The following is a 27,706-nucleotide window of genomic DNA, read 5'->3' on the forward strand; positions in this document are numbered from 1 at the left end:
CCTCTAAGTTTTATGTTATAATCAAGTGTGGTCAGCATTTGCTTATGGAATTTGATTTAGCAGGACAGGCTCTCTCTGTAAATTTTACAGATGGAGTGTCTCCTGAAGACAGAGTGGCCATGGGTCTCAGGCCTTGGGTGTCACGGTGGGAGCACACACGGTTGCTTTAATAAATGAGCAGAGAGCATGGTTGGCACCCAGCCCAAAGGACCTTGTTGACTGGTGGGCACATGGTATGTTACACCTGTCATTGCAAGAGAATTCCTCATCTTCCCACAGACATTATCTTGCCAAAGCACTTTTGCTTCCATCTCATCCTTTCTTTGGACAAGTCATCTGTAATCTCTCAAGCAGGGGCCTTGTCTGCCTCCTGCCTTCACCCTTGCAGGGAATGGTGGTTTCTTCTCAGGATGTCTGGGAGCTCCTTGGCTCAGAATGGGTTAAGTCCAACCCAGGCTGCCTCCTGAGGACCTGTCCCCCTGGATCACTGTTGGTTTTAATCTTCGTTATCTTGAATGGCAATGCTGTCAGTACCCGGGAGGGGTCCTTGAACAGCCAGATGGTGGCTGGATTTTTCTGCCAGTCATCAGTTTTCATCTGATTGCAGTGCAGGTGCAGGGAGGAGGAAGGGTTTTAGTAGTCCCCATGCCTTCCAGTGTTCAAGCACATTCCTCCAAGAACCCTTAAAGGAACTATTAAGGCTGGGAGAATTTTTGAGAGGTAATATAGTGGATTCATTCACTTAATAAATATTTATTGAGCACCTACCGTGTGCCAGGAACTGTACTAGGCACCAGGGATACAGGAATGAGCGAAGCAAAGCCCAGTCCAGTGGATCTTATAGTAAACAAACAAATAGATATAAAATATGTCAGGTGGCATGGAGTGCTGAGAAGGGGAAATACGGCAGGTTAATGGTACTGGGGTCAGAGGCTCTCGGGGCCATACGTGAAGGGTGGGATGATGTCGTTTTAGAAAAAGAGACCACAAGACCGGGCGCGGTGGCTCATGCCTGTAATCCCAGCCCTTTGGGAGACCGAGGTGAGCGGATCACTTGAGGTCAGGAGTTTGAGACCAGCCTGGACAACATGGCGAAACCTCGTCTCTATTAAAAATACAAAAATTAGCCGGGCACGGTGGTGCGTGCCTGTAATCCCAGCTACTCAGGAGGCTGAGGCAGGAGAATTGCTTGAACCCAGGAGGCGGAGGTTGCAGGGAGCCGAGATTGCGCCATTGTGCTCCAGCCTGTGCGACAGAGTGAGACTCCATCTTAAAAAAAAAAAAAAAAGGAGGCAAAGGGAGATTGAACACATAGGAGAAGGCAGTGTGACCCTGAGGGTAGAGACTGCAGTCATGCAGCCACAGGTCAAGGAATGCTGGCAGTTATCAGAAGCTGCAAGAGTCCGGTAATAGATGTGTTTTCCCTAGAGTCCCTGGAGGGATCACAGCCCTGCAGCACCTTGATTTTGGATTTCTGGCTTCCAAACTTGTGAGAGAGTATGTTTCTGTTGTTTTAAGCCACCAAGTTTGTGCTATCGCAGACGTGGAATTTTACCACTATATTAAAAAAAGAGAGAGAAGTGAACACTGCTGTGTTGAAATGTGATCTGGACAGCGGGTCTCTCTGTCCTTGGCATCAAGGTTCCTGGCAGAATGTATGTCCACAGCACTGCCCTCCCCAGCTCTGCGCTCTTACTCGGGAGTGGCAGTTTCTGTCTCCCAGCCTTGTCCCTCCATTATAATGCCTTCCCACATCCACACCTGCTGTTTTGTTTTATTAATTGCAGCTGGGGAGTTTAGTAGCTTCCAGTCTCTGTTGGAGTTAGGATTGATGGGTAGTGGGAAAAAGCCACAGTGGGCTTTGTTCCTTCTCTCTGTCACCATCTGATACGGTTTTGCTGTGTCCCCACCCAAATCTCACCTTGAATTATAGTTCCTATAATCGCCAGTGTCGTGGGAAGGACCTGGTGGGAGGTAATTGAATCGAGGGGGCAGTTACCCCTATGCTGTTGTCCTTGTGTTAGTGGTAACAGTGAGTGAGTTCTCACGAGATCTGATAGTTTTAGAAGGGGCTTTCCCTCCTTTTGCTCAGCATTTCTCCTTGCTGCCACCATGTGAAGGACATGTTTGCTTTCCCTTCCATCATGATTGTAAGTTTCCTGAGGCCTCTCCAGCCACCCTGAACTATGAGTCAATTAAACCTCTTTCCTTTATAATTACCCAGTCTCGGGTATGTCTTTTATTATAATTTATAAATTACCTAGTCTTGGGTATGTCTTTATTAGCAGTGTGAGAACAGACTAATACCCCATCCCGTATTTGGGGATTGGATAAATATCCGTATTCTGAAATGAACAAACTGTCCTCTGGAACATTCCTTTACAAAGGATTTCCTTTGTAATGCAAAGTCATTTGGGGCTCCTCCATAGTGCTTTGTAGTAGAAGCCAGCATTCTCTGCAGAGCAAACTGGGGGAATTGTCTGAGATGCTCAGTCTTTAAGTTGCTCATCGACTGATCAACTGCTGGAATGACAAATCATAGCATTTTAAGACTGGTCCCTGGAGATGACCAAATTCACTTCCCTCATCTTGCAAATAAGAAAACAAAGACCCAGAGTGTTCCTGGGATGAGCTGTAGTAGAATATAGCATTATACTTGGCCCTTGCTGCCCACCTGTGTCTGTCCCTTCTTCCCCAAAACTGTGCAAAAATGTGTTGCTCGACAATAGCTGTTATTATATTCAGTGTTATAAACTGACATTTATTGAAGCCATATTGTGTACCAGTACTTCTCTTAACACTTTTCTTGTATTAAGTCATTTCATTTTTATTATAGTCCTATGAGTTACATGCTACTATTATTAGAAAATGTTTGGACTTTATAATTGGTCAGATTTTGAAATTCTGGAATCACCATTTTGTGGTTAAATATAAACCTCGTGTGTAGAGTGGGGGTAATGTGGTTTCAGCACAGGTCCTCGATGAATGTCTATAGGTGAAAGGAATAACATGAATGAGTGAGTAAGTGATATGGTTTGGCTCTGTGTCCCCACTCAAATCTCTTGTCTAACTGTAATCCCCATGTGTTGGAGGAGGGGCTTGGTGGGAGGTGATTGAATCATGGGGGTGGACTTCCCCCTTGCTGTTCTGGTGATAGTGAATGAGTTCTCACGAGATCTGATTGTTTAAAAGTGTATAGCATTTCCCCTCTTGCTCTCTCTTTCTCCTGCCACCGTGTGAAGGCATGCTTGCTTCCCCTTTGTCTTCTGCCATGATTGTAAGTTTCCTGAGGCTTCCCAGCCATGCTTCCTGTACAGCTTGCAGAACTGAGAGTCAGTTAAACCTCTTCTGCTCATAAATTTCCTAGTCTCAGGTAGTTCTTAATAGCAGTGTGAGAATGGACTAATACAGTAAATCATGGACTTGGGGAAATACATATAATGAAGAAATATTGGTCAATAAAATGTTAGCAAAACTCAGTCGGGCGTGTGGCATTGACCTTTTGGGTCTATCATTTTCTCATCTGTAAAATGAGGATAATGATATCAGCCTTAAAGGATTGTTCTAAGGATGTGATGGGATAATAATATAAGTACCTACCATGATGGCTTGAAGTTATTGAGCACTCAGCTAATGGCAATAATTACTATTAACTGGTAGACACTTAACAGGGGAAATGAGGAATGAACCATCACTGGGCGGTGGGGTGGTGCTCTCGGGTAACTGTGAAGCCCTGTATCGAGACGTGCCCTTTAAACAGGCCAGCATGGAGGAATGAACTGCAGATGACTCAGTTCAAACAAAGATATCCTGACCCCAAAGGGCAGCAGAAAGAGCTCTGTCCATAAATGGGCCTAGCTGGAAAATTCCTCACTATCTATGGGGAAGGCACAATGGGCAGAAGTCATTGGCTGTGTGCAGATGCATCTGTCTACAGTCACACTATGTATAGGGATGAGTCATTGCTGTGTCCTCAGATGCGGAGGGCAAGGACAGGGACAAATCATGTCATCGGACCTATCTGAGGGGTGCGTGAGGCTCTGTTCTGAAAGTATGGCTGGACCTCATTTCCTTTTCCAGTTACAAGTTCCATGTAAACTTAGATAAGCTATTGTAATTATTTTTTCCTTCCTGATAGATAGCAAGATGGTTAACTGAGATGAATATTTATTGACCTCTACTCTGTATCAGGCACTGTATCAGATTCTGGGAAGACAGGATGAAAACATAAGGCTTCTGTCCTTGGGCAGCTTATTACACAGGCAAGGAAGCCAGCATTAACAGGTGTACCATCATGCTGTGAAAGCATTTATACATGTGTACATACACACACACACAGACACACACCCTTTGGGCAGCCGAGGTATGTGCTATGGTCTGAGTTGAAGCTCATGAATTTTTCTTATGGGAAGGCCTCTTGACTGATGAGTCATGACTTGTTATTCTTTTTTAATACATCATTTATATTTGTCAGGATGGATTAGGTTGTGCTATTTATATGGACAACCCCGATATCTCTGTGTGGTTGAAATAACAAAGATTTACTTCTTATGCAACACGTTCATCTGTGGTTGGTATATAGGTGCGGGGTTTTATTCTTCCCCAAGTAACTTAGACCCTGAGATGCTGGTGTTTCCACTAGCTGGAGTGTCATAGATCACTGTGGCCAGAGGAAATTGGAACTTGGGGAATCATGTTCTAATTCTGGCTGTTGCTTACAGTTCATTGGCCAAAGCAAGTTACATGGTTACTGCTCACTTCCAGGCACTGAGGAAGATCATTCCTATGTGTGACTGGAAGGATAGAAACCAGAGGATTTCTGATAGCCTTAATGACTTCCCCTTTGTTCTGACCAGCTTTTTACATTTACAGTTCGTTTTTTTAATTTATATTATTTTTTTGAAATGGAGCCTTATTCTGTCACCCAGGCTGGAATGCAGTGGCGTGGTCTCGGCTCACTGCAACCTCCGCCTCCTGGGCTCAAGTGATTCTCTTGCCTCAGCCTCCCGAGTAGCTGGGATTACAGGCGTCTGCCACCACCCCGGCTAATGGTTGTATTTTTAGTAGAGACGGGGCTTCACCATGTTGGCCAGGCTGGTCTCGAACTCCTGACCTCAGTTTGTCTTCCTGCCTCAGCTTCCCAAAGTGCTGGGATTACAGATATGAGTCACTGCACCTAGGCTATATTTGCATTTCTAAGCTATCACTGTGCCTGGGCTACATTTGCATTTCTAAGCTATAGGAGATCAGCACAACAGTGCATTTGAAAGGTGAACTTCAGAAGCCAGCCAGAAACATGAGCAAAGAAGTGACAATCTGACCTCTAGGAGAAGTATAGGAAAGCCCTGCCTACCAGCTGTAAGAACTCAAACTGGGGCAGAATGGAACCATGGCATAGGGTAGGGCTGATTGTCCAGACATGTTTGTAGCTCCCAAGGGCACACATAGTGCTGTTGGCAGCTTAGTGAGATTTCATGCTACACAGTGCCTATGCCAGGCATCAGGCCAAGGTTGGGAATACATAATTAACCAGGATCATTAAGAAAAATTTAGAATATATTTATTATAGATTACAAGATCAGGGAAGTATCTTTTCACTTAGTTAAAACTAAATTTATCCACCATAGAAATAGCTTTTTTTTTTTTTTTTTTTTTTTTAAAAAACCTAAAAAAGTCACTTAAACGGGACCTGAGTGATTGGGACATCGCTGTTTATAGTTTTCCATTTCCTTCACGTGAAGTTTTTAATGCACTTGGGCAGGCCTTTCAGTCTAATTCCTCTGTTCCTATTTTTTTCTTATCATAATGATTGTTGAAGATTTCCAATAATGTATTGAAAATTGAACTCCTTTGATAGCATATACACACACGTATATATACATCATACACACACCTTTCTGCTGGGAAAAATATGAGCTTCAGTGGTCAAAGGGAGTCATTGATTGGGGCTAAGGAGGGTACAAGTCATCACTGGAGCAGACTTGCCTGTTACCTCCATTCTGTTCGCCTTCTCGGCATGCTCTTAGACATTCTTTACACAGGCTGGTGGAGAGAAATCTTTCTAAATACCTTTGACTCACTTTCTTGGACATCCTTACCATCTCATTAGTCAGACAAACATTTGTCAGACGTGGTTTATATCCGTAAGGCATGGTGGGGAAAAAATGAGAAGTGTAAGGCATGGCCTCTGCACTCTAGGAGTTTATCATTTCAGAATGGGGAGGTAAACTAGTATTTGCTTGCTGTGTGTCAGGCACTGTTCCAAGCTTTTTTTTGGCTAAACCATCTCTCTTGACCCTACAGTAGCCCTCAGTAGCTGCCATTTTTTTTCTGACTTCATAATGATGAAGACATTGAGACTTGGAGAAGATAACCAACGTCGTCTGTGCTTAGGAAGCGACAGCATTTGTGGGTGAAGCTGGGATTGTCCTAATGCCTTCTCTGCCTTTGTCACAACATGTGCCAGCCATGAAGCAATTAGAGATTCTTAAACTGGGGGAGAATCTTGGGAGGACAGAGATACTTGTTTGTTCTCTTCACCACTGTATCCCTGGTGACTAAACAGAAGTCTGCAATAGATACGGTGGTCATTAAGGAAGGTCCCTGCCCTCAAGGAGCTTGCAGTCCAGGGCTGTGAAACTTCTAAGTAAATGTGTTGTGTTGGTGCAGGGTGTCAGGTATCCTGGAGCAGAGAGCCATGTGGGAGGCAGAAGAGGGAGTGGTGCACTTAGCCCAGGAGGAGCCTCTGGAGGTTTCCAGCAGGGGTGTAGCATTGCTGGGGTTGGTTAGACAGCATGTGTCTCCTGAGCGCAGCGGGGACAAGGACCGGAAGAAAAGGGCAAGCGTGGATATAGCAAGCCTGGTTCAGATGCCACGATGAATGAGAAGGTGGTGAATCAGATGGTAGCATTGGGGTAGAGAGGAAGTATAGGGCCTGGCAATATAATTGGTATGTGATTAATATTTTTCTTCTTTATTTTATCCTATAGTATTTAGCTCCAACACTTTAAAATGAGAGGCTGTGGATGGTGGCTCAAGCCTATAATCCTAGCACTTTGGGAGGCTGAGGCGGGAGGATTGCTCGAGGCCAGAAGTTCTAGACCACCTTGGGCAACACCACGAGACCCCCATCTCATCTCTACTAAAAATAAAAAATTAGCTGGGTATGGTGGCATGCGCTTGTAGTCCCAGGTACTCAGGAGGCTAAGGTGGGAGGATCTGTTGAGCCCCCGAGTTTGAGGCTATAGCGAGCTAGGATTGTGCCACTACCCTCCAGCCTGGGTGACAAAGTGAGACCCTGTCTCTAAAAAAATTAATAAACATAAAATGAGAATAGAAGTTATGGCAAAATGCTATGGGAGAAAATAAAGGGAAGAAAAATTAAAAACATCTGTTATCAGGCCTTATGTCAGATCTTATATGGGGGGTTTTGCAAATTTTCATTATTTAATCAGCATAACTATTCCTTTAGGCAGGAAGAATGGTGCATTAATTAAAGCAGGCTGAATGGACCTCCAAAATGCATCATGACCCAGAATGTTTATTTTGCACTCACAGAATGAGTAACTATGTGGGGTGAGTGAAAGCAGGGGAGGTGTCTGCTCCACACAGTGACCCTGGCTTAAGGAAACACACCCTGGACCATCCACGTGCAAGCTCTAGACACTGATGTCCAGCCAGCAGAGGGCATTACCTGTGGGTAGGGCCCACATCACGCTGCACATATCCTACCAGCTAGGACGTGGTCATGTGGTCACACCTCACTGTATGGAGGCTAGGAAGTGTCTCATCCTGAGCCCAGGCTTTGGTGAACAGCTAGCTGTCCACAAATGGCCCAGAGTATAGGAGAAGAAACTGAGTTTCTTAGAAACAAACACATTTCCTTAGGGTTACAGAGATTTTTTATGGAGTAGGCAAGGTTCAGATTCAGGGCAGTCTTTCACCGCATGGGAAAGTGGAAGGGGTGGTTGAGGAGGTGGGGATTAAATGAGGTGGATTTAGTGGGATTAGGTAATTAATAAAGGTAACTTAATTATTTGAAGTCAAGGCAGTTGACTTCAACCCTTAGATGATGTCAAGAGCTGGAGCTGGTGCTAAGGAGGCTCAGTGGAGAGGTTTGTTGGTATCAGGGAAATTAAGGATTTGGTGAAACAGCCTGTGGATGGATAGCCACAGGCCTGCTGGAGTTGCCCTGGATGGTGGCGTAACTGGCAAGGGGAGAAAAACCTGAGATTGTTAGAGGACAGCAGAGGGATAGAGCTTGTGACCAGAAGGTCTGAACTTTAAAAATGTCATCCAGAGCATTCATATGTGTGGAATAGCTCATTTTTCAGCTCTGCCATGAACTTTGTAGAATATTAGCGCAATGAAGAGCTTTGTACTCACACACCCCTAGGAGGCAACATAATGAGATATGATGATGGGACTGAGAAAAGTTGGCTGTTGTGATCCATACTTTTGGATCACAAAGCCCCCAGGAGCCCGTGCGAACTCTGAAGTGGTTTGACATCTGGGACCGGGCTGCTGGTGACGTCACTCCATCCAGTCCTCCTCAAACTGGTGGTCTTTGAAGTTGTTTTTGAGCATGATGATAAATCAGTCTGTCAATCGGTATTTATTGAGCACACACCATGTGCCCAAGTAATTAGGCAGCCATTCCTGGGATGGTGCTGGGAAATAGGAATGCAGAGTAGCCTGCAGCCCTAGGCAGAATCTAGTTGTGGAGGGACTAATAGAACTTTCAGCCCACCCAAGGGAGACCACTGTGTGCAAAGTTCCTGAAGGTGGGGGAAGTCCTGGACTCCTGCCCTGCTGAATTCTTACCCTGCCAATTTGCCTTGAAAAAGCCACTGGGCTCCCTGGTCCTTGGGTGTCTAATGTGTTTAACAACCAACAAAAATCACAGGCAAATCTGCTTTGTTTTCATTGTTCGGTAGGTATTTGCTGTGTATCATTTCTTCAGGTCCATGAAACACAGAAGGGCAGGATACAAAGAAGCTGCCCTCAAGAAGCAGAAGGAACAAGCTTAATTCATTCAAGAGGGAAAAGTCAGGCGTTTACAGGCTGTCAACAAATACTGATTGAGAACCTCCCTTTTTCTAGGGCTCTTCTCAGGGCCACAGTCTGCCTTCCTTCTCTCAGGTCAGTTACAATCTAGTGCAGCTGCTGAATGAACTTCCTCCCCTCCTCTTTTCTCCCTCTTACTCTTCCTTCCCTCCCCTGTCCTGTATTTATTCCGAAAATATTCATTGAACACCTACAATTTATCAGGCTCTGGAAAGACAGCCCTGAGTGAGTTGATAGGGTCCCTGTCCTTGTAGAGTGTATGTTCTCCTTGCAGTGACAGACTACAAACAAACTATAAGCAAATATGATGATTTCAGATTTTAACCCGTGCCCTGAATCAACTGAAGACAGCAGGGTTTGGTAAGTGACTTGAGGGGGCACAGCTGGATGGGAAGGTGTGAGTCTCAAGAAGCCGTATGAGAAGGAGCTACCACGTGGCTGGGGGACCAGTGCCTAATCCAAGGGTGGAGACATGAACCATCCCCATTTTTATAGGAGAGAAACTAAAGCATAGAACCTGTCCAAGGTCAAATTAGTTGTGGATCTGGGGTCTGAACCTAGGTCACCTGCCTGTAAAGGCCCTTCCTCCACAGTGTGAAGCTGCCTGCACCACCATGCTACCCTGTTCTTCCTTCCTCCCCTTCCCCTTTCCTCCCTCCTTCAGCTTCTCCATCTATCATGAGTGGATAATGATTTTGTCCTACCTTACCGCTGACCCCCTTGATAATATTGACCTAGCAGGGAAGTTGTAAGGCATAACTAATAAAAATGACAATGAAGCATTTGCCAATAGAAGGTGTGCTACTGAATGCTAATATCGGTGAGAGCCTGTCTGTGATGCTAGGGCAGATTTATTAGGCAGCTGTTTAGCCAGCAGGAGTCTCCCTGCCCCCCCAGCTCAACCAGGCAGCTGAGTGCAGTTCCAGCAGCTCCGTACTCTAGACTTTTGCTGTTACCTCTCTGTGATCCCTTCTCGTCTGGATGTGCAACAACTCAAACACTCTTTTGTGCAGTGAATTGGGCTTGGCTGTCATGAGAACAATGGATAGCGTGCTGGGTATGCAGCCATGAAGGTTGTGGGGTCTGCCGGAAGGGTCCCCAGCGAAAGAGAGAGAGAGTAACACAAACGAGTGATCTGTCTATGGCTGTAAAATGGGGTGGCAGTACTGACTCCCTCATAGAGCTATTTAGAGCATTAAATGAATTTATATATATGCAAAGGACTTAGAAAGTATCTAATAGACAAGTACTTTAAATACCTCTAAGTGGAGGTGTCAGTACCTGCAAATGTACTGACATTTGACTTTGAAAATATGTGCCTTCAAAGGGGCTAGATCGGAGACAAGGCTGTTGGCAAGCACCAGGTTGTGAAGAAACTTGTGTGCCTGGCAGAGGCGAACCATAGGGAAACTGCCGAGCCTCCAGTGTATATGTTTGATTGTATGTATATGTGTATGCATGTATGTATGTCTATATGTGTATACACATGTGTGTATGTATAGAAACACATATATACACATATAAATGTATATGTGTGTGTCTGTATGTACATGCACCCCCCCCACCCCGACTTCCCAGGGTCTTAGCTGTAGGGGCAGATTGTGGTGGGTGAGGTCAGGTTGAGGAGAATGACTTGAGCGAGAGAGGCACTTAGAGGAGATTGACAGTGGGTTAGACTCACTTTTCCTGGAGAGCGTCCTGGAATTTGAAATGATTGAGAATGAACACTGCGTTGTGAAAAGGATATTAATTTTGGTGGCCAGATATACCTGACTTTGAATCTTGGCCCCAACAACATTGTCTGTCTGTATCTGTCTGTCTTTCTGTCTCTGTCTGTCTGTCTGTCCGTCCGTCCGTCCATCCATCCATCCATCCACCCGCCCTCCCGCTTGCCTGCCTGCTATGGTCTGAATGTTTGCGCCCCCTCAGAATTTGTATGTTGAAATCTAACCTGCTGTGTGATGGTATTGGGAGTTGGGCCTTTGAGCAGTGAGGTCTTGAGGGTGGAGCCCTCATGAGTGGGATTAGTGCCCTTAAAAATAGGCACAAGGGAGCCTTTCACCATGTGAGGACGTAGCAAGAAGATGCCCATCTGTGAACAGAAAGCAGACTCAGCAGACACTGAATCTGCTGTTGTCTTGACCTTGGACTTCCCAGCCTCCAGAACTGTGAGAAATAAATGTCTGTTGTTTATAATATAGCCACCTATTCTGTGGCATTTTGTTATAACAACTCAAACAAATTAAGAGTCTGCCTACCTACCTGGAAGCCAGACTGCTTATGGAGGATGAAACCAAGCGTGAAAATACAGATGCTGTCCTGCCCTGTTCATAGATGAATTTTTGCTCTTCATTTGTTCCCCCGCAGCCCACAGAGGTTGCTCGCTGAGTCAGGCCTGGAGTTCCCATCACTTATAGACCCTTTTTATTTGTAAAAACAGTGTGGGCATCAGAACACCAGGCCATGTCTTTGTTTGCTTATTTAATGACAACATTGAATGCAAAAGAGGAAAAGTTTGGAGATAATTGGACTCAGGAGGGTTTCTTATGTTTTTGGAGGTGATGAACAGTTGGTTAGTCTCATAAGTAGTACTTATGATGATCTGCAAATGGTTCAGCAGCTGAATCTCTTACTTCCATGGCACCTCTCCTCATGATTTTACTCTCACCACAACCCTTTCTGGTTCTCTGCAGATGCATGAGACTGCACACTCACAGGGCTCTGCTTAGCCATCTGCATGGATGTGAATACATACATGCCTTCCAGTGTGGTTCACAGAAAGACAGAGTTCAGATCCTTGTTACAATTCTCTGCTGAGAATTCATGGCCAGGCAGTCTCTTCCCTGAAGTGGCAAGCCCAGGTGTGCGAGTCCCTGGGCTGGGTTGATAGACGGATGCTTGTACTTTGCCACCATCAGATTACTAAGAATGGTTCTTGGTTGAAGAGTCCTTTCTGGTTGTAGAAGCCACCATCAAAAGCCAATCCCTTACCCACTTATTTTAAAACAGATGAAGGCAACCCAGTGCTTTTTCTCCGATGGCACATTCTCCCGACATGAGGAAAGGAACATAATTGGAAAATGGGCAATATTCACAGAGCAATTACTGTGCCTCTTAATGAGGTTTGCATGAAGGCTTCCAGTGAATTAATGAAGAACAATGATTTTGGCATTCATGTTGAACAGCTGGACAGCAATGATAAGGGTGCAGACTGTGAGGTCCCTGGCTTAGACGAGGTGATGAGGACTGGAGGAAGTTCTAGCTTCTGCTGGCCCCTTCTTCAGTTCTCCTTTGGTCTCACTACCGTCCTGGGAAAAATTGAACGTGCTAGGCTGCCAGACTGTGCCTCCCCAACAAAAAGTGAGAAGAACCAGTTTGGCTGCGCTGTGGGCTTGCATCTTCCTTGGACCGTTTTTCTAGATATATTCAGTGGCAGATCATTAAGTCTCCTCCTTTCCTGGGCTATTCTCATTCGGAATGATGGTGACTTTTGGGGGGCAGTGTGCCTTGCGGAAAGCAGCATACTACGTTGAGTTGAAGATATGAGTCTAAATTATGATCTTGTCATTTAATGTCTGTGTGTTCCTTGGACATGTTATTTAGCTGCAGGCAGGGAGCTGCAGTTTCTTCACTTGAACAAAAGGCTATCATACTTAACATAGGTGACCTGTTGTGAGTATCAAATAGCCTGTATGAAATTACATTATGCATATGTTAGTATCAGTCAGGGTTCTCCAGATTAACGACCCAATAGGATGGTGTAGTTGTATAAACACACACACACACACACACGCACACATGCACGCACACATATACCTTGATTTTAAGGAATTAGCTTATGTGATTGTAGGGCTAAGTCCGAAGTTGTAGGTCACACTGGCAGGCTGGACTCTTGGGCAGAAAATAAAGCTGTGGTCCCGAGACAGAGGCAGAATTTCTCTTCCAGGAAAACTCAGTTTTTCCTCTTAAGGCCTTCAGCTGATTAGATGAGGCCCATCAATACAATTGAGGATAGACTCTTTAACTTAAAGTCAACTGATTGTAGATATTAACGACATCTACAAAATAACTACAGGAGCACCTGGACAGTGTTTGATTAAGTAACTGGGGATCATAGCCCAGCCAAGTTGAAACATAAAACTAACCATCACAGTCGTTATTATTGTTACTAATATGTCAGGAACCAAAGTATTTGACCCTGTTGGGCCCTATTGGGGACTGTTGGAAAAGCATCATTTGCTTGCCTGACATGTGCTCAATGTCTTAGCTTTAGGGATAGATTTTCAGGGGTGAGGTCAGGTTGAACAGAATGACTTGAGTGATAGAGGCACTTAGAAGAAGTTGACAGGCCGGGCACGGTGGCTCACGCTTATAATCCCAGCACTATGGGAGGCCGAGGCGGGCGGATCACGAGGTCAGGAGATCGAGACCACAGTGAAACCCCGTCTCTACTAAAAATGCAAAAAATTAGCCGGGCGTGGTGGCGGGCGCCTGTAGTCCCAGCTACTCGGAGAGGCTGAGGCAGGAGAATGGCGTGAACCCGGGAGGCGGAGCTTGCAGTGAGCCGAGATCGGGCCACTGCACTCCAGCCTGGGTGACAGAGCAAGACTCCGCCTCAAAAAAAAAAAAAAAAAAAAGAGGTTGACAGTCCATCTGACCAGCCTTTCTTGGAGAGCATTCTGGAATTTGAAATGGTCGAACGTGAGTGAATACTATGTCATGGAAAGGATATTAATTTTGGAGACGAGATATGATTTACACTCTTGGCCTCAGCATCTCTTCCTTCCCCCATTGAGATACGTAAGTTAACTTCAGTGATGCTTTTTAAGTTTTTCCTCTAAAGAGGAAAAATTAATACTTACGTTTTAGGCTGGTTGCAAGAGTGTGGAGTATCTCTGGCATGATTTAAACACTCAGTAAGTAATTGTTTCCCTCTTTATGTATTTGTTCAGTGTTCATTGAGTCGTTCTAATGTGACGTTTGTCCTAATGTGTAGATTTTCCTATAAGGCATTTAAGGCTGACGTTGGGAGCATCGCAGAATGCAAGAGTTTGGGAAAAACTGGAGATACCAGTCAAGATGGAGAAAAGGATAGAGTTCAAGGGTACCTGGCTTCCTGTCTTCACTGTGAAGATGCATTTCACCATGAGATCTTTACTAGGCAGAAAAGATGGAACGTCCTGCAGTAGTGTTTTGTCATCGAGGCCACAGCCAAGGTCAAACAGAAGCTATAGGTTGTTCCTCAATGGTTGTGTCCGAATGGGAATGAGTAGACTTAACATTTCTGAAGGTGAATGGTCACCATTCTCAATTCTGTTTTATGTATCTGGTGGGCCGTTGAGCAGAAGAGATCCCAGATGTCAGACACATCTGTCCTCCACCGAGATGTTTGTATGGGACATTGCTGGAATTATGTTTTGTTTCTGGTCTTGTGGCATTTGACTATTGGAGATGAACAAAAGAATATGCAATCCTGGTATATTTCCGCAAGCTTCATAGGACTAGGGCTTGACAGTCTTGCCTGGGGAAGCTTGTTGCTTCTTAGAGTGGCACTTCTTTTTTTTTTTTTTTCTTGAGACGGAGTATTGCTCTTGTCGCCCAGGCTGGAGTGTAATGGTGGGATCTTGTATTTTTACTAGAGATGGGATTTTGCCATGTTGGCCAGGCTAGTCTCAAGCTCCTGACCTCAGATGATCCACCTGCCTCGACCTCCCAAAGGAGTTGGGATTACAGGGGTGAGCCACTGCGCCTGGCCTAGAGTGGCACTTCTTAATGCAGTAGATGTACTTCATACCACCATTTAAACCAATACTAAGAGAGTAGTCCGTATTCATATGCCAATTTGGTACCACCTAATGGGAGAAAACCAGAAAGCAAACAGTGCTAGTTGCATTAAATATCTCTGTTTTCTTTGTCTTTTAATATCTTTGTCTCCTTGAGGAGGCTGTGGACTTCTTGAAGGACAGATGGTTTTCATCTCTGTGCTTCATTGTCTAGCACAGGGCCTGGCGTGTTGTCAGGGCATAGTACATGTTTGTTGGATGAGCAAATAAACTGAAGAAACTTCTTGATCTGTGTTGGCCTGGACAGCTGTTGAGGCTTGACTGTGCTTATGGAATGAAATATCCACACAAAGGGAAACTTGGTAATAGCCCAGAACCCCAAGGGGATCATTGCAGAGGGACTGATAGATGGACAGGATGGCCTGGTGAGGCCTGCGCCATCTGTGCCTTCAACCTGGCGGATCAAAGATGAATGTGTGGTTGAGTGAGGCCTCACCAATGACAATGCACCCTGGCTGGAAAATGCATAGCAGGAGGCTCTGGTTTGAATCTCAGTTTTCCTAGGAGACTTGAATGAAGAGAAAAGGCACCACAGTATGCAGAGAGAGTCATCACTTGTGCATGTGTCTGGGGGAAGTAACGAATAGAAGACATTACATGTCAAAAAGAGCCTCGTCCAAAATGAAGCAAAGTGACTGTCACAAGTTCTGGGCAGGCGAGATGCTATGTCAGAACCGTGAGAAGGCAGGGGAGGCCAGGCACAATTCCCAATATATTTTAGAGCATACCTGGAGCTTAGCATAGCCCTAACTTCATGGTCCAGCCCTTTGGGGCATGTGCTCCTGGAACCTTAGACATTAAGTGCCCTTGAGTGGGAAAATAAATGAGTTTTTAATGTCTATGTGTGCATGTTGTTAATCGTTTTCTGCATTTGCCACCTGGGTTGAACCTGTCAAATTAGTTTCCAGTAGTCCCTTTTAATGCATTGTTATATACCCAAGGTGGAAATCTCAGAGTCATCCTTAGAGACTTTCTCTAGCCAATTTCTCCTTTCCTTGTTCCTCTCTTTCTTAGGTCATCCAATTGAGTGCTAAGCCCTGGTCAGCCCATTTCCATCTGTCAGAGTTCTGGGCTGGGCTCCCATTATCCCTGGCCTGAAGTATTGCACTAGCTGATGCTCCAGTCTCCTCCTTCCTGTGTCTCCTAATCCATCATTCTTATACTGCCAGAATGACTTTTCTAAGGCTCAGCAGCTCATGGCATTCCCTGCTTGAGCCTCTTTGATTACTTCTTCTTGCCTCTAGAAAAAGTTTGAACAACTTACCATGATGTAATAAAGCTGTTCCCAGTTGGGCTCTGGCCTTCTTTCCTGGTCTTGGGCCCCACCTCTATATACCAAATCATGATTTTACCGCTTCCTAAATTCAGCATGCTCTTCCACGTTGCGAATATTTGGGAAATCTTTTTTTCCTTGGAAAGCCTGTTAACTTTTTCTCCCTGTCAGACTCCTAGTAATCCTTCAAGACTCAGGTTTTGTTGGTTGAACTGAAGCTCATGCAAATGATCACTTAAGAGGTGCTGAGATTGGCATACTTCTCCAGAGTGCCTGGCTTTAGTGTAGTGGAAATTCTCTTCAGCCACGAGTGTCCCACAAGGGAGCCTAGTTTGTTCATGTCTTTACTTGCTCTGCTAAATTGTGTTTTATTAACGTGTGTGCTTGTACTGTTGCTCAGGCTACTGTGCTAATGACTGATAATTGCCTTAATGAGCTATTTGTAAGAAATACAGTAATACCAGTAGGGAGAAACCAGACTTCACCGCAGCTGGTGGTCTAATAACCTTCTAGACCAATGAAGTCTCAATTGAGATAGGAAATGTAAGTCGTATAGAAGCAGAATCTCTAGAACATTGGGGGAAATGAGTGCTCTACCAATTCCATAATGTAATAGTAGCTTTTGTTAAGAGGAGGGTCATGAATGCTGTCTTGGGGGAGTTAGAGAAGTGACTTTAGGGCATTGGTGGACTTTGCTGGTGTTGAGAAAGAATATTTTGATCTTCCTTGGTATCTCTCGTCATCTTTTAGCTTTCATTTGTGTATTGTTCTATCCACCCATGTTCCTGTCCATCCAATTGTCTGTCTACCCACTCACCCACCCATCTGTCTAGCCTTGCCAGGCAGCTTGTTACATTCATGAGCCTTGATTATGTGTTACGCTGTGTTCAAGGCACTGGAGTACTGGGGTGAATTGAGTAGGGTCCCTGCCCTCTTGTGCATAGGAATGATTTGGTTGGGTGAGAGATGACTAATGAATCCATACCCTGGTGGTATTGTTTAGGGAGAGGGAGACAGACCTGGGAATAAATATTTATTCCTGGATAGATGTGCACAATTCTTTCTAGGGATACACAGGTACATATGCCCAATTCACACTGGTGGGTTGAGTGGGGAGAGGGGCAGGGTGACAAATAAGACTTACTTGTCACCTTACCTACTGTATATCTAAGCATATTGTCCACACAAAGAGATCAGTGCAGGAGATGTCCTGTGTCCCTGTCTTCATAACCAGAAGGGGGAAGAAAACCACCTCCTGTGAGTTCCCGAAGGTTAATTTAAAATATTCTTTTCATTTGGCTTAAAGATTACTCAGAGCCATCTTTAATACACAATTAGGGACATAACCATTCCTAAAGGTAGTTGGCAGCTGCCTTCATTCACCTGCCAATGATAATCAAAGGAAGACTCCCAGCCTGCCTAGTCTGGAACATTCAGCAGCGTCTAAGAGCTCTTCTCTAAGTGATGATGGGACTGAAGCCATCTCTGTGGCGCTTCCCTTGCTGTTCTGAGCCATTTGCAATGGGGATAAGTGCTTATGGAGTCAGCAGTTGTGAGTTGGGGGAGGCAAATTATTACTTTTATTTTTGGCTCTGACTGGGGTCAGAATTTCTTTTGTTTCTGATTTACCTTTTATTTGAGAAACTTGGCATGATACCTGTGTTCAGAGGATTCATTAGTCATCTCCCTCTCAACCAAATCATTCCTTTGCACATATGCTTGCTAACCCCTCTTTTCTTCTTTTTTTTTTTTTCCAGTGTTAGTTATCAGGCATTTTCTCAGAGGACTTTCATAAGGTAGTCTGAACAAATGAAGATATTATTTTCATTAGAGAGTAAAAATAGTAACAGCAAGCACTAGGGGTGTCAGACACTGTTTTAAGTGCTTTATGTAGCTTTAATCTTTTGATACAACTTATGAAGTAGATGCCATAATTATCTTCCCTGTGTTACATATGAGGAAACTAGACACTGAGGAAGGGGGGTATCAGGTAATTTGTCCAAGTACCTCTTCTGAATTTGGATTTTAAAATGAGTTGGGACACCAAAAGCACAATTCGTAAAACAAAATGGTTGAACTGGAATTAATCACAGTTTAAAATGTGGCTTTGTAGGAGAATCTGTTAAGCGGGTGAAAAGAGAAGCCATTGACTGAGAGAAATGTGTGTAAATGACACATTTGACAGAGGACTTATATCCTGAATGTATAAAAATCTCTCCAGACTCAACATTAAAAACCAAACAATCCAATTAGAAAATGGGCGAAAGACTTAGACATGTCACCAAGGAAAATACACAGATGGGAAATCAGTGCATGAAAAGATGCTCAACAACATCAGGGAAATATAAGTTAAGACCATAATTAGCTACCATTTCACACCTATTAGAATGAATACGATAAAATTTGCTGGCAATATCAGATGCTGGTGAGGTTGCAGAGAAACTGTGTCTTTGGTGGGAATGTAATATGGTATGACCATCTGTTTGTCAATTTCTTAAAAAGTTAAATATATAGCATATGTATTAGTACATTTTCATGCAACTGATAAAGACATACCCGAGACTGGGAAGAAAAAGAGTTTTAATTGGTCTTACAGTACCACATGTCTGGGGAGGCCCCAGAATCATGGTGCAAGGCAAAAGGCACTTCTTACTTGGCGGCAGCAAGAGAGAAATGAGGAAGAGCAAAAGCGGAAACCCCTGGTAAACACATCAGATCTTGTGAGACTTACTCACTATCATGAGAATAGCATGGGAAAGACTGGCCCCCATGACTCAATTACCTCCCTCTGGGTCCCTCCCACAACACGTGGGAATTCTGGGAGATAAAATTCAAGTTGAGATTTGGGTGGGGACACAGCCAAACCGTATCACTGTATGATCCAGAAGTCACACTTCCAGAAAAATGGAAACTTGTGTTTATAGAAATACCTATACACAAATCTTTTTAAGAGCTTTATTTGTAATAGCTCGAAACTTGTAAACTTAAACTACCCCAAAGTCCTTAACAGGTGAATGAATGAACAAAATGTATATCCTTGCAGTTGAACAGTACTCAGCGAGAAAAAGAAATGAACTTGATGCATGCAGTAACTGAGATGGGGCTAAAAGCTATTACGCTGAGTGCAAAAAGCCAATCTCAAAAGGTTAGAGACTATATGATTCTGTTCGTATAACCTTCTCCCAGTGACAGAATTACAGAGCACAGGAAAAGATCAGTGGTTGCCAGGGACTAGGGTGGGGTGTGAGTATAATGGGGTAGCATAATGGAGTTTCTTCGGGATGATAGAACAGTTCTCTATCTTGATTGTGATGTTGGTTGCACAAATCTATACATGTGATAATATTTCATAGAACTACACACAAATACAAAAAAGCCTGAATGTATGCAAGAACTAATAAAATCTGAATAAGGTCTGTAGTCTAATTAGTTGTATCATGCTGATGTTAATTTCCTGATTTTGATAATAATTATAGTTATATAAATTATCACCATTGGGAGGAAACTGGATGAAGGGTACACAGGACCTCTCTGTACTATTTTTGCAACTTCTTGAGAGTCTGTAATTTCAAAATGAAAATAACTGTAAAGTTAAAAAACACACAGGGAGGTAGGTATTTAGCAGTCAGAGCTTTTGATATAATCCTTGCCTGCAAGAGGCTTCCTATTTGATTGGCAGGGTTTGGTGTACTCACATTAAACTTTTGGAACAGAATGAGTCAGGGGATAGCAAAAAGCTTAGCTTCATAGAGCTAGATGTCTTAAAAATTAAAGCAAGCCGGAAGTGCGTAGGGCAGCGAGGATCTTCTTCTTCCCTATTTCCTGGCTAAGTAGAGCCCACCACATGCACATGTGAGCACACATGGTTTTAGGAAACTCTTAGTTCCTACTTCAGATCCCAGCTCTCCTATGACCTTATCTATGGAGAGGTCTCTATTTTCATTCTCCCCCGAACCAAGTATGTCCCCATACCAATATACAAAGTCTTCTTCCTCCATATTACCAAACTCCGTTTTCAGTCACTCTTGCCTTTGTTTGTGAGAATGTTCCTTATTGACCGGGTGCGGTGGCTCACTTCTGTAATCCCAGCACTTTGGGAGGCCGAGGCGGGCGGATTGCCCGAGGTTGGAAATTTGAGACCAGCCTGACCAACACGGAGAAACCCCGTCTCTACTTAAAATTAGCCAGGCGTGGTGGCGCGTGCCTGTAATCCCAGCTACTTGGCAGGCTGAGGCAGGAGAATCGCTTGAACCCGGGAAGGGGAGGTTGTGGTGAGCCGAGATTGCACCACTGCACTCCAGCCTGCGCAACAAGAGAAAAACTTCTTCTCAAAAAAAAAAAAAAAAAAAAAAAAGGTTTCTTATCTATATATGTTTACAAAAACAGCCATCCCTTTTTGTTAAGGAGTTAGTTGTAGATTCATTTGTCTCTACCGCATGGATTTTGCCTTTGTTTCCTCAGCAGCAGTGCCTGGTCATGGTGTTGCTCCAGAAACGCTGCTTAACTGATCAAACTGGGTAGTGGTGTGCCCTTCTCCAGATGCTTAGTCTAACTTCACGTGGATAGGCTCGCATCCTACCCACGGGATTGCAAGTGTTTCTCTGGCGTGATATTCCACCACTGAGAACATTTTGCAAGGTACCAGGCATATCTCTGGCTCTCTGTCCATGCATGGATCAAGTTGCTATCAGTAACTTCCTGGAGAAAAAGAAAACTCCAGGAATCTGGAAGAATAATACTAGATAAAGTTGTCCAAATCATCCATGCACACCAGAAGCTCAAACTGAGTTACTGTAGATGGCCAAGGCCCACAATGTTGTTTTTAATGGGATGCGGTAGTGTTGGGTGGAAAGCTGAAATGCCTGACTTTTAAGGTTCCTTCCAATTCAGAATTTTTATGGCTTTGCTGTAGGATGTATGTGCTCGTGCTCCATTTCAGAGCAGCACGGAAAGCTCTCCTGGAGGATTCCTCTGGATGAAAGATTTAGGGTGGGGTCATGGTGTCTGCATTTGCAGCCTGTGTCATAGACCCAGTGAAGCTAGCGAGGTGCCAATTTTTCTTTGTGCATATTCTTCCAGTGTGTCAAGGAGCTCGGGGTGCAGGGACCTGAATGATAACACCATCCTCTTCAGATTATGTCTTTGAAAAACGTGTCAAGGTCCTACATCCAGGGTTTGGAGCGGCAGTGCCAGTGTGGAACATTCCTGTTGCGAAAAAGCCGTATGTGTTGGTAAAGATGGAGAAAAGGAAGGACGTGGTCATCCAGTGAGCACTCCCAGTGGTTGCTCCTTCTGTCAGCTCTCCCTTTCAAGCCGTCGGGATCCCAGAAGCTTTCACTGTGTTCCTTTTTACTTGTACATTTCATCATGTAATATACATGTTTATTTGTAGAGGGAAATGCAGAGTATGTGCATGTGTGTAATACCTATACTCACCATTTCAGACATTGCTAGGTACTTTAATATCTAGGTACTTCATTTTATTGATTGATTGATTGATTGATTGAGAGACAGAGTTTTGCTCTTGTTGCCCAGGCTGGAGTGCAACGGCCAGATCTTGGCTCACTGCAACCTCTGCCTCCCAGGTTCAAGCACTTCTCCTGCCTCAGCCTCCAAGTAGCTGGGCTTACAGGTGCCTGCTATCACGCCTGGCTAAATTTTGTATTTTTAGTAGAGACGAGTATTTCAGTTGAGACGGGTTTTCGCCATGTTGCCGGGCTGGTCTCGAACTCCTGACCTCAGGTGATCTGCCCGCTGTGGCCTCCCTAACTGCTAGGATTACAGGCCTGAGCCACTGTGCCCGGCCAATATCTAGGTATCTTAGTGTGTAGGTACGATAGCATTTATTGCTTTACGTAATTCATGCAACACCTCTGTGCGTTAGGATTATGATCCTCATTTTATAGGTGAGCCACGTGGGGGTGAGGCAAGGAGGGATGGTTAGGTTACAGTTGTAAATGGCAAAGCTGAGCTAAGACTCAAAATCAGTTTATCTTCAGAACCATTTTGCAAGCAAGGGAGGATCCCAGATCTCAAAGTGCCTGTATCAGTTAGGATGCCTTTGTGCCTTTGGTTGTGAGAAGCAGAATCTACAAACTGGCCTAAGTAGATGAGGGAATGTACTGGAAGTTTGCCATAACTGAGAACCCCAGAGGCAGAGCCAGTGCCAGCTTAGGGGAGATTGGTCAGTGCTGTCACTTGTCTGCTGCAGTTTCCTAGGCTCTGTCCTCTTCCGTGTGCTTCTCCTCTTCCTCCAACCACCACTGGCTCCTCCATCATTGCAGTAACTCTGGCTCATGCCCATTGGAATCAGTCACTATGGCAAGGGAGCTTGGATTGTGCTGGTTGTGTAGGTTAACACAATGGTTTTACAAAACCATCTGTAAAATTTGGGATGGTGGCATACGTCCCCGAACCCAGACTTCTGGGCACCCTAGATCCTTTTGGGAAGAAGAAAGAGGAGAAAATACCTGTCAACAATGCTCAAAGGCAGAGAAAGGTGGAGCTAAGGGCTTGGTGAAGGGGAGCTGAGAAGGGAGGAGGTGCAGGCTAGGGAAGGCGAATGAACTGGCTGGAGGGGTTCCCCCTTCTTGTCTTTTTCCTCTGCTTGCTTCTTCTGTGCCGACTTAAATACCTAGCCACTCACGGGTCCATCACCCTCTCCTGTCCCTGATGTTCTTTGCCAAGCTCCCACTCTCTTTAATTAACAACTTTGGAGATGCTTTTAAAAGAGCCCAAGTCTGGCCAGGCATGGTGGCTCACGCCTGTGATCGCAGCACTTTGGGAGACTGAGGCGGGCAGATCACTTGAGGTCAGGAGTTCAAGACCAGCCTGGCAAACTTGGTGAAACCTTGTCTCTACTAACAATGCAAAAATTAGCCGGGTGTGGTGGTGTGCCCTTGTAATCCCAGCTACTCGGGAGGCTAGGGTAGGAGAATTGCTTGAACCAGGGAGGCGGAGGCTGCAGTGAGCTGAGATCTCCAGCCCAGGAGACAGAACGACATCCCATCTCAGGGGGGGAAAAAAAAGCCCAAGTCTTACTGCGTCATCTTTAAGGTAAAAATCTCCCCTCCTCCTCCACCTGGCCCTGTTTCTTTGCATTTTCCAAGGTCTTCCACAAGAGGGACTTTGCTGTTTTCTTTCTGCAGTTTCTTTAATGGTGTGTTGGTATGGTGCTTTTGGTGGGATAATTTTACTTGGAAAATAATGTTTCTGACCCATGTCCTTCTTTGATTGATTTTTTAAAGATTTATATTTTGCTTTTCTTATGAGTCTTCTGGATTATTTTGGGTGTTTCTCTCTTTTTTGTTTTCCCTGGGAATTTGAGTCTAGTGGGGGCTCAAAAGAGGTTCATTTCTGTAGTTGCTTTGCCTGGTGTCCTCCCAGTCAGAAGTCGGCGAGGCTGGTCAGTGGTGCAGTCTTCCCTCCAAACTCTGTCTGCCTCCTTCTTTTCTGATATTCTGAATCCCGAGCTGCCTATTCGCCACTTCTCGTTGAAACCAACTCTTAGAAAAAGGGCTGATGACATGTTAAATTAGCTACTTTGAGTATGTATGTGTATGGATGTATACCTGAGTAATACTCAAACTCTTAATTTGTTGTAATTATTATGCCTTGATTATGTTATTTAAACTTCAGAACTCCTATGAGGGACATACAAATGCCACATTTTACAGATGAAGAAACTGAGGCCCAGAGATGTCAATTGACTTGCATAAAGTCACACAGTTTAGAAATAGCAAAGTTGGGATTTGAACCTAGGTAGTCTCTGACTCCACGGCCTATATTCTTTTTTTTTTTTTATACTTTAAGTTCAGGGTACATGTGTACAGCGTGCAGGTTTGTTGCATATGTGTATACATGTGCCATGTTGGTGTGCTGCACCTGTTAACTCGTCATTTACATTAGATATATCTCCTAATGCTATCCCTCCCCACTCCCCCCACCTTACGACAGGCCCCAGTGTGTGATGTTCCCCACCCTGTGTCCAAGTGTTCTTATTGTTCAATTCCCACCTATGAGTGAGAAAGTGCAGTGTTTGGTTTTCTGTCCTTGCAATAGTTTGCTGAGAATGATGGTTTCTAGCTTCATCCATGTCCCTGAACGCATCCTTTTTTATGGCTGCATAGTATTCCATGGTGTATATGCACCACATTTTCTTAATCTAGTCTATCATTGACCGACATTTGGGTTGGTTCCAAGTCTTTGCTATTGTGAATAGTGCCGCAGTAAACATACGTGCGCATATGTCTTTATAGCAGCATGATTTATAGTCCTTTGGGTATATATGCAGTAACAGGATGGTCCACAGCCTATATTCTTAACCAGTATGTCTAGTGTGTTTCTTTCTCTGTCTCTCTCTCTCTTCCTCTCTCTCCCCCTCCCTCCTAAAACTCCTTATATATAGATCCATTAATGTATATATAGTCATGGTTGCTGCAAGGATCAAGTTAGTTGCATCTGTGTAAACCTACATATAAGTAAGTAGTGGTAGTAATTATTATGGCTGTTAATGAAATACTTACTGTATACCAGCAATTGTGCTAAGTGGTAAGTACTTAAATTCTCCCATGCTGAGCTTTCAGCAGCCCTACAACTTGTTACTGTATTTATCCTACTCCTACTTTTTAGATGAAATTGAGTTTTTGGATTAATTTATACCAGATTACACAATTTACAAAGACGGAGCCTGAATTCAAACCTCTTTAAAGACTAGTTCTCTTAAAATAGGATCAGCAACAACTCTTACCATTCATTGAGTCCTATGACACGCTGAAGATAAAGGAAAACAATGCTTACGCAGTCTCACTTCAAGCATCCTCTGAGGGAGTTTGGCCTCATTTTATATGAATAGTGTTCCGTTTTACTCTTGAAATTGTCCCATTTTAAGGCCAGGCGCGGTGGCTCACGACTAATCCCAGCACTGTGGGAGGCAGAGGCGGACAGATCACCTGAGATCAGGAGTTGGAGATCAGCCTGGCCAATATGGTGAAACCCTGTCTCTACTAAAAATATAAAAATCAGCTGGGTGTGGTGGCACGCACCTGTAATCCCAGCTACTTGGGAGGCTGAGGCAGGAGAATCTCTTGAACCCGGGAGGCGGAGGTTGCAGTGAGCCGAGATCGTGCCACTGCGCTCCAGCCTAGGCAACAGAGCGAGACTCCTCAAAAAGAACAAAAGGCCGGGCGCGGTAGCTCAAGCCTGTAATCCTAGCACTTTGGGAGGCCGAGGTGGGCGGATCACGAGGTCAGGAGTTCGAGAGCATCCTGGCCAACATAGTGAAACCCTGTCTCTACTAAAAACACACAAAAATTAGCAGGGCGTGGTGGCGGGCACCTGTAGTCCCAGCTACTCGGGAGGCTGAGGCAGGAGAATGGCGTGAACCCGGGAGGCAGAGCTTGCAGTGAGCCGAGATTGTGCCACTGCACTCCAGCCTGGGGGACAGAGCCAGACTCTGTCTCAAAAAAAAAGAAAAAAAAAAAAAAAGAAAGAAAGAAATTTTCCCACTTTGAGCAAATGAGTCTATGGTTTCTGGACGGATAAGAAAACTGAGTTTAGAGAATTTGTGCCACTTGTCCAAGGCCACACAGCAGTAAAAGGATAGACTGGGGTTGGAACTCTGATCTGTCTGTCTGAAGAGGCCAGGCTCTTCACCCTGACAGCTGCCTGGCTCCTGGTATTTGCTGCCTTCTTGCTCTTCTTTGAGAGCAGTTCTGGCTTTAAAAACAAGTTCTGTGGGCAGAGGTACTCCATGCCCCAGCCTGAGCCCTTGGGGCCCACCTGTGGTTGGTGGTGTCTGGGCGATCTCAGGGTTCCCTTCCTTCCTCCCTCCCTCCTGAGAAGAATCAAACTCAGACACCATCTTTTGTGGTCTAGAGTGTGGGAAAAGACGGATGCACGGTCTCCACCAGCATTTGCAAATTATTCACCAATTATATGCACAGACACGTGGGGCCCAACTACATACATCGTGGACTTGAATGTGGGTCCTGGGAAGCTTCTGGATATGTGAGTTTGGGGGTTGGGCATCCCATCTAGCTTAAACTTACCATCTTCATGCTTGCAGCCTTATAATATACAGGCCCTGTTTTCCCCTCAACATTAATAAACTTTATTTTCCCTGCAGTTGTAGAAGACAGAGGCCCTATAGAAAACTTGCAAATGAAAATATATTCTTTTGGAAAAGAAAAAAGCTACGGTTATCAATTCCTTCTTTATTAGTTTTCCTTTATTTTTAGATCCATTTGCATGAAAGCAAGAGATTCTCACACCACCCCCTCTTTGTATGATTATGACAGAGAGGCAATAAGAGGACAGATTCTTATGAAAAAAAAAGTTGAGGGGAGCTTGCCTTATTTGAGAAAGCAGAGATCTGCAGCGATGAAGCTACACATACCACATAGCTTAAGAGAGGAACTGGAAAAAGTTCTATTTAGGGAGAAGGATTTTTCCTGTGTTCTTGCGGGAGATAGGAGGGACTCTGGAAGTGACAGTAGCTATCTGTATTCTGGAATAAAAGCCGTTCTCCTGAGAAAATAAGCAACATTCCTCACTTCTCACAGCCTGTGCCGGGTTTCAGGTTTGGGAGTGGGAATTGAACATTTGAACCTTTTATTTCCTAAATGGATTTGCAGTAAATAAAACTACAGTGAAGTCCTCATTTCAGTAAACATGGGGGAGCTGTTGGAAGCTGCTGCTCCCTGTTTCGGAGGATTATCTTCCACTCAGTCCTGGCGGGCATTATGTATGCCAGGTGGGAGCGGAAACCGATTTTGTCCTTCCTCTTTGAAGCCTAGAAAAGTCTAGTATCTTTTATCAGATGTGGGGTGGTTGGCTGTTTCCTTTTCTCCTCAGCCGTGATATTTTTAAAATTGACAGCCCCGTTGTGATCCAGGGTGATGAGAGAGAGACTGACATTTTAAAGTTTCAGAACATGTTTTTCAGCTCTTCTTTGGATTGCTAATGTGAATAATAATGCCACATTGAACACTTATCTGTGCGATGCTGTAGGAGTGTGGTAAACATCTCATAAATCTTCGTGGCACTGCTCGCTGCAGCATGGCCAGTCGTGGAACTCCCTGCCTCCATCTCCTCCTCCGGGCACGCTCAGCGGCTTTCGCTGTTTGGGTGAAAAGCTGTTTGTGGATATTAAAGGAGATGGTACTTGGCCTAGAGGAGGTGCTCAATGTCAGTGTCTTCTTTAGCCCCTCCCCTGGCACCACCTTCTCCTTTCTTTTTTCCGTGGGTAGGGTTTTGGGGAAGTCCATGAACACAGTGAGAAAGGAAGTCTGTTTTCTCCTGAGTAATTTGAAAATCTTGGCTAAGAATGGGGGAGAGAAAGGAGGGTGTGGATGCTACTAGGTGAGGGCTTGGGAACTCCTACATTTCCTATGGAGGAAGAGTTTCAAAACTCGTGTTTTTTTTGCTTCTGTGCTTTGTTTTTTTGTTTTGAATATGTGACTTGATTATTCTGGTTTGTAACGTTGTCTTCAGGGAATGAAAGATGCCTCATTATTTTCTGATT

General features: G+C 44.5%; 1 protein-coding gene across 3 annotated transcripts in view; it reads left to right on the forward strand.

Moving 5' to 3' along the window:
- LARGE1 (LARGE xylosyl- and glucuronyltransferase 1) overlaps window positions 1-27,706 on the forward strand; it is a 640,944-nt gene that overhangs the window by 92,643 nt on the left and 520,595 nt on the right. The gene's annotated exons all lie outside the window — the stretch shown is intronic.

This window comes from Hylobates moloch, unplaced genomic scaffold (genome assembly GCF_009828535.3).
Source record: "Hylobates moloch isolate HMO894 unplaced genomic scaffold, HMol_V3 SCAFFOLD_19, whole genome shotgun sequence".
NCBI lineage: Eukaryota > Metazoa > Chordata > Mammalia > Primates > Hylobatidae > Hylobates > Hylobates moloch.